Here is a 7,827-nt window from a genome sequence, read left to right as displayed (position 1 = left end):
TGCATACTTTATGTTCCTTTCTTTCCAGATACTTCATTGTATATTTTCAGAAAAAGGATATTCTGTTACATAACCACAGTACATTTATTAACTTCAGGAAATTTTAACATCAAAACAACACTTTTAAATTACCATCCACATTCCAGTTTGTCAACTGAATAATGTCCTTTATAGCATTTGTTTTTTCCTCCACTAGAGGTTGCAGTGTACGTATCATATTTAGTTGTTTCTTTAGTCTCTTTCATCTGGAACAGTTCCTGAACCTTTCTTTGTCATTTATAACAATGACAGTTTTGAAGAATACTGAAATTTTTTTTTTTTAATTTTAAAAGAACAATTCTTATTTTGAGTTTGTTTGCTGTTTTCTCATGATTATAATGTTTATGATCCCTAGTCAATATAAATGTTGTCTTTTTTTAGAGTATCACATCTTGAAAGGCATCTTGAAATGCCTCTCATTGGTTATATTAATTTTGATAATTTTGCCAAGGTGTTGCAATTTCTCCACTCTAAGGGAGAAGCATTTAAAAGGATTTCTTTTGAGAGAGCTGTTGGTGGGCTTTGAATCCTGCTCCCCTCTTAACAGAGGGAAGTAGGCATGTGATTCTTCCTCACCTCAAGTCAAAAGAGAGAGGCTTCAAGGAGATCACTTAGAAAGCCTAACATGTGTCCTCTGAATTTACCAGGTCACAGTTCACTGATTTCTGACTCCTTCTCAGGATATCTAGAGATCAAGAGAAGGGCTGGCTTGCTGCTTAGAGGTGGTGGAGCAAAAGGAGAGCTTCTAGTTGATTGGAATCAGCCTGCTCTTCCAGAGTTTGTTAGGCCATCAGTGCATGGGTGTTTCCCATGAACCAGATGTGAAGGAGAGCCTGTCTGGGGTCATTGCATGATCTGAATCAAAGGCCACATAAGGGCTGCACATGCTTAGAGAAGAAGCTGGTAGAGTCCCATTGAATTCTTAGTGGTTAGGAGTAAATAAAGTACTAGGGATCGAGTGCATCCTCTCGGGTCAAGGGAACCACAGATGAAATTCCAATAATGATTTGTGGGGATTATTTCCTAAGAACTCATGAAGGGAAAGAGTCAGCTTTAAATATCTGCAAGCATAGAAAGCATGAAACCATTTTATGACCTTAACTGTAAAATAAGAACATTTCTCTCCTTCTCTGGGTAGAGTGGAGTGGGTTAGAGAGGAAGGTTAGTAAAATTTCAGTGAGGAAGGTAGAAGCGCTCCCATCTACCTTTGAAAGGGGTTAACCCACTGCCCAGCCCACCTGTGGGACAGGATAAGACCTAACACTAAATCACCTTTGGAGCTCTCATCATTTTATGGGATCAAAAATTTTTCCTTAAGTGGAATTGAGACTATATGATTTAAAGTAACTATAGGACATTTAATTATGTAAGAATGAGTAAAAAAAAATCTTGTGACTGCTGTAGTTTTCATTGAGGAGCAGAAAAGAACATATCTGAATAAATTTTATTTATTTACATGTCTGAAAAATTTATTCATTTTTGAATAGATATTACATTACATGATTTAAAATAAAAATGTGAATAATGTACACTTCTTTCATCTTGCAAAACTGAAACTTTGTACCCATTAAACAATAACTCCCCATTCCCATGGCAACCGCCATTTGATTTTCTGTTTTTAAGAGTTTAACTACTCTAAGTACAATGTATAGGTGGAATCATACAGTATTTGTCCTTTTGTGACTGGCTTATTTCACTTAATGTCCTCAAGGTTCATTCATGTTGTAGCATGTGTCAGAGTTTCCTTCCTTTTTAAGGCTAAATAATATTCCAGTGTATGTATATACCACATTTTATTTATCCATCCATCTATTGATGGACATTTGGGTCTTCTACCTTTTGGCAATTGTGAATAATGCTGCTATGAATACAGGTGTACGAATATCTGTTCTAGTCCCTGTTTTCAGTTCTTTGGGGGTATATACCTAGTAGTGAAATTTCTGGATCATATGGTAATTCTATATTTACCCTTTTTGAGGAACTGCCAAGTTGTTTTTCACAGTGGCTGTACCATTTTACATTCCCACCAGCAATGCAGGAGAGTTCTGGTTTCTCCACATCCAACACTTATTTTCTGTTTGTTTTTGGTAATAGCCTTCCTAATTTGTGTGAGGTGGTATGTCATAATGATTTTGATTTGCATTTCTCTAATGACTGATGATGTGCCTTTTCATGTGCCTATTGGCTATTTATATGTCTTCTCAGGGAAAAATGTCTAATCAAGTTCTTTGTCAATTTTTGAATTGAGTTGGTTGTTTTGTATTATTGAGTTGCTGGAGTTCTTATATTCTAGATATTAGTCCCTTATAAAATATGTGATTTGCAAACATTTACTCTCATTCTGAGAATTGTCTTTTCACTTTCTTGATAATGTTATTTGAAGTACAAAAGTTTAATTTTGATGAAATACTATTTATTTTGTGTCGTTGTTGCCTGTGCTTTTGATATCATATCTAAGAAATCATTGTCAAATCTAATGTCGTGAAGATTTTCCTTGGAATGTGGGCTGCTGTACCCAAGGCTGCCTGCTGTGGGGCTAAGAGATGGTAGGCAGCATTAAAATTCACCGAATTAACTGACCTCTTTGTCAAGCTCTGCCCTGGATGTTACAAGTGTTTGGCTATACTCCAGAGTTACAAAATAGTTATTTCACATAGTTTCTGCTGGTTAAATAGTTGCTTAGGTAGAGGGATGGATTCCTGGATATCTTCTGTGAAGTCTCTTTGGTTCTTTTTTTTAAAAAAACTTGGCATTATATCCTGAAAATCATTATGTATATCGGTACATAGAAATCTTTCTCATTCTCTTTAATAGCTACATAATATTCTATAGTATGAGATGTACCATGGTTTATTCAAGCTATCTACTATTGTTGAATACTTGGTTTTATCCAATCTTTCAGTATTACAAACAGTGATGCAATGAAAATTGTGTGTATGTGTGTGTAAATTTGTACTCGTACAGGTTACATACACAGACTTATCTGTGGGACTCATTTATAAAAGTGGAGTCGCTAGGTTAAGGGTAAATACATTTGCTGTTTTGGGAAATATTGCTAAAAGACCCTCCATAGATGTTGTACACTTATTAATTTCATCAGTAATATATGAGAGTGCCTGTTTTTTTTTTTTTCAAAGCTTCAATGACAATATATTTTAAACTTTTGGAATTTTGCCAATTTGGTAGGTGAGAAATGGCATCTCAACATAATTTTAATTTTCATCTTTCTTATTATGAGTGAAGATATGCATCTTTTCATATGTTTAAAGGGGCATAATGAAAAAAAATTTAGGGGACACAATGAACACAAATAAAATTACCTCCTAATTGTGTATCTTGCATCTTGCTTGTTCAGTGTAGTGAGTATAGTTTTAATTGGGAAAACTGTCACTAGGAGCTTAAATTTGTTGCTCCTTACAGTAAAAGACAAAGCAAGAGATGAAGAGAAGAGAGCCAATTGAAGAGGTGGGGTCGGAGAAACTTTTTAAACACAGAATAAGCGTTGTAGAATACACGTGAGGGTGCTGCAGAACTTGAATTGGATGGTGTTTCCCAGTTTCTCGCATTCTTTTCCTTTAATGGCTCTGAGGGAAGGCCATTATTGTGATTATTCTAGGAAATAAATTAAAATAGGTTTTAATTGGGTTCCAACTACACAAGATATTCAGGACTCAAACTAGCCACTTACCTGGGGGTGTTTCAAGCCTTTTGGGTTATACGGCTTACTATATGGTCTGGATTGTGGTGACAATCCTATATTCAGCTGTTTTGAAAGAGTGTATGTGTGAATTCTATTTTAAATAATAGCTATTGTGAAATAAATAATTTAGTTAGCTTACTCTCCTGGCAGCATGTAGTGGGACACTGGGAAGATAGGAAGTTGAAGGAGAATGGAGAGGCACAAAGGGCACACACCTACAGTTATTTCTACGAGGAGGACCTGACCAGGATATGAGTCTGAATAACCAACAGTGCACAAGGGTTCCAATTTCTCCACATCCTCAACAATACTTATTTTCTGTTTTTTGATAATAACCATTCTAATGGCTATAAAGTGACATCTCAGTGCTTTTAGTTTTCATTTCTTTAATGATTAGTGATATTGAGCATGTTTTCATATGTTTCCTGCCCATTTGTATATCGTCTTTGGTGAAATATCTATTCAAGTTATTTGCCCATTTTTTAATTGGGTTATTATTTTTTTGTCATTGAATTGTAAGAATTCTATATATTATGGATGTTAACTCCTTATCAGATGTATGATTGGCAAATATTTTCTATTCCGTAGGCTGCCTTTTCACTCTATTGATCGTATCCTTTGATGCCCAGAAGTTCTTAAGTTTAACATAGTCCCGTTTATCTAGTTTTGCGTTTGTTCCTGTGCCTTTTGTGTTATATGCCAGAAATCATTGCCAAATTCAGTGTTGCGAATCTTTTCTCATATATTTTTTCCTGAGATTTTTGGAGTTTTAGGTCTTCCATTTAGGTCTTTAGTCCATTTGAGTTGAAAACATTTTTATTTTGCCTTCTTTTTGCTGATACATAATTCTGTTTTTTCTTTCAATGCTTTAAAAATGTTATTTTATTGTTTTCTTCCATAATTTCTATTGAAAAGTTAACTTTGAAGTTTATTGTTGCCTTTTTTAAGGTAATGTTTCATTTTAATCTCTGTTTTTAAGATTTTTCTTTTTCTATTTGGTTTTCTTCAGTTTGACTATTATAGTCAAGGCATGGTTTTCTCTGTGTCTTGTTTGAGATTTGTAGAGCATTTTGAATGTGGCTTAATAACTTTCACTAGTTTTGGAAAATTTTTGTCTACCGTTTCTTCATATTATTGCTTTTCTTCTATTCTTTCTCTCCTCTGCTTCTTCAACTCCAATTACCTCAATGTCAGACCTTTCTATCATGTTCCATAAGTCTCTTATGTTCTTTTTGTGTTTTCTATATTTTTTATTCTCTGTACTTCAATTTGATACACTGACCTGTTCTTCAATTCACCAATTCTCTATCCTGTTGTGTCTAAGATGATATTAAACCCATCAATTGAATTATGTATTTCAGATATAATCACTTTCTGTTATAGAACTTCCATTTGATTTTTAAAAAGTATATAGATTCTTACTCTGTGGTGAAATTGTTCATCTTCTCTTTTCTTGAATATAAATCATAGATGTTTTAAAGGCCTTGTCTGATAATCTCCAAATCTAAATCTCTTTTGGCTCTTTTCTTATTGTCTGGGTTTCTTCTCTTGGTTTCTGATAATTTGGTTCCTTTTTTTCTTTTTTTTAAGCGTATTTTGTTTGGATCTGGACATTGTGAATAACAAATTGTACTTACTTTTCTGGCAGAAGGAGAGGGCACCAGTATATCGGCTTGATCTTTATGAGCTTCTGTTCTCTAATTGTTCATAAGGTACTGCGTGTGCTTATTGCTTTACAGTGGCTTCAACAATTTGTTGTAGGTTGGATTCTTTCAGAAGTAGACTCTGAACCAAGGATTTGGATAAAATGATTAATTAAGAAAATGCTTCCTAGATAAACCGTTAAGGCAGTGGGAGAATCAGGATACGGAAAGGGAAGATGCCAAGGGAGGTACCATTTGTGTGATGGCCCAGACTCAGCCTCATCTCTAGAACACTCTGGAACATTAATTATCATGTTAGAGTGAGCCTTTGTCATTGGCTGTGGTCCATTCTAGGGAATATCAAATTTCCAAGCATTTCAGGCTTTCTTTATGGGCAAATCAACTCTAGCATCCATGCACAATCCTCCAAAACATAGTTCTCAACATTTAGCTAATTATCACACCCTTAGTTAGCCTTTTTTTCCTCTAATCACTCCTTGTGAAATTTTATTACCATAAATATACTGTATATCTGTTTATGTACTACATTTTTATCTGTGCTTTATACATAAAAGGAGTAAAAAGTTTTTTGCTCCCCAAGAACCAATTGTTGCCCTCTTTGAGAATATATACTCTTCAGGTTGCAGGGATGAGCTGTTAGCAACAAAATATTTAGTTTTTGGCAGTCGAGTGCACAGGACTGAGAAAAGGGATCCAAAGGGGTGTGGATGAGTCAACAACAGTTTTATCACACAGTTATTTTTAAATGTTTTGTGTAGTTTATCGTTGTTTTATTATGGGAGGGTTAGTCCCTCCCATATAAATATAAGATATTTGATCATGGCCAGAGCCAAAAGATACCCATTTGTCTTTATTTCTAATAGTAGAATGAAAAGTTTTTCACAGGTATCAGCAAGCAGTTAAGGGACATACAGTTTTTTCTTTGACTGTACTCTTATAATGTCAAAAGATTATTATGGATAAGAAACCTCTTTTAATCTCTTAAGGGAGCGTGAGTTAAAAGGGGCAATATCCATGCATTTGCTTATTCTAAGAGGAGCACTAGCTGAAATGCTGGAAGACCAATGTTTGATGGTGGAGGAGTGGGCCTGACATATGGGAGGCAAGTGTCTCAACTTCAATGCTTTCTGAAGCTTCATACTGAGACCTGCACTTTTAATGGTTAAGAGTTCTAATTTCACCCTCACTGGCTGTGTGACTTTAACAAGAATGGATTTGAGATAATGAGTAAATGAAAGTCATGAAATGGATTTTACTTCTATATTAAACAAAGGACTGTATCTGGCCGGAATGTAGCCCAGACTGCTTTATCTTGTCCAGCTTTTTTAAAAAAAATTTAATTTTATCTAGGGTTTTTTTTTTTTTTTCCTTGTCCAGGTTTTATATTGTTTTTGGCGAAAGAGCATGCATATCTTCTTTCATAATAAGACAAGGCAGAGTGTGTTCATCAGTGATTTATACAATTATCCCTCAATGCCTTGAAGAATAAGGTTATATATATTGTACAGTATGTGTGTGTATGTTATAGTTAGTCAAGTTGGTCAAATATAGTAAGTCAAACTGCTGTAGTGTGATTGATACACAAGAGTAGGCTTTGTGGACTTAGCAATACTTGAGGCATTTCAGTGTTGAGTAGCAGCTCTACGTGTATGCATGTATATATAGCAGTTTGACTACTTGTTAGATACTGTGTTGAAAGACTTGTTAACTTTCTTTCAGTATCTAGGTTTTGGATATGTGCTTCTTTGTTTTTGCTAACAAAGTGTTAGGTATATCTTTAGTAGTAAAGCTGTCTTCCAGGAGTATCCACTAAAATTGGGTGTAGAAATAAGCTTTCTTAGAATATACAAGAATTAGTTGTTATTAATTTATTCGTTTTTACTTTCTTTCATTTTTACTTTTAATTTTGCAAATTAGAAAACTTTTTTAAGTACAGCATTCACACAGAAAAAGACTTTAAATAATAAGTGTACGATTTGGTGAATTTTAGCAAAGTAAACACACCTATGCAACCAAAGAGGATATTTTTGGCACAGCAGAAGGTCCCCTGCCCCTGGCACCCTCTCAGTTACCATTCTCCCAACGGTAACCACTATCCTGACTTCTAACATCATAGATTTGTTTTGTTTATTTTGAACTTAACAAATGAGATCACACTGTATGCTCACATTTGTGTCTGGCTTCTTTCATTCAGTACAATGTTTGTGAGATTCATTCCCTGTTGTGTGTGCAATAGTTCATTCATGCTCCCTGAAAAACCTTATATATACACAAAAGCATACAGAATAATATAGTGAACCCTCATTTTCTATCCAGCTTCAATAATTATAAACTCATGGTCAATCTTGTTTCAATTATCCTCCCACCCACTGTCCCCAACTCTAAATTATTGTGAAGTAAACCCTGGACATGATATTTTTGCCT

Source organism: Pteropus vampyrus, unplaced genomic scaffold, assembly GCF_000151845.1.
Source record: "Pteropus vampyrus isolate Shadow unplaced genomic scaffold, Pvam_2.0 Scaffold83, whole genome shotgun sequence".
NCBI lineage: Eukaryota > Metazoa > Chordata > Mammalia > Chiroptera > Pteropodidae > Pteropus > Pteropus vampyrus.
Note: the sequence above shows the minus strand (reverse complement) of the source record.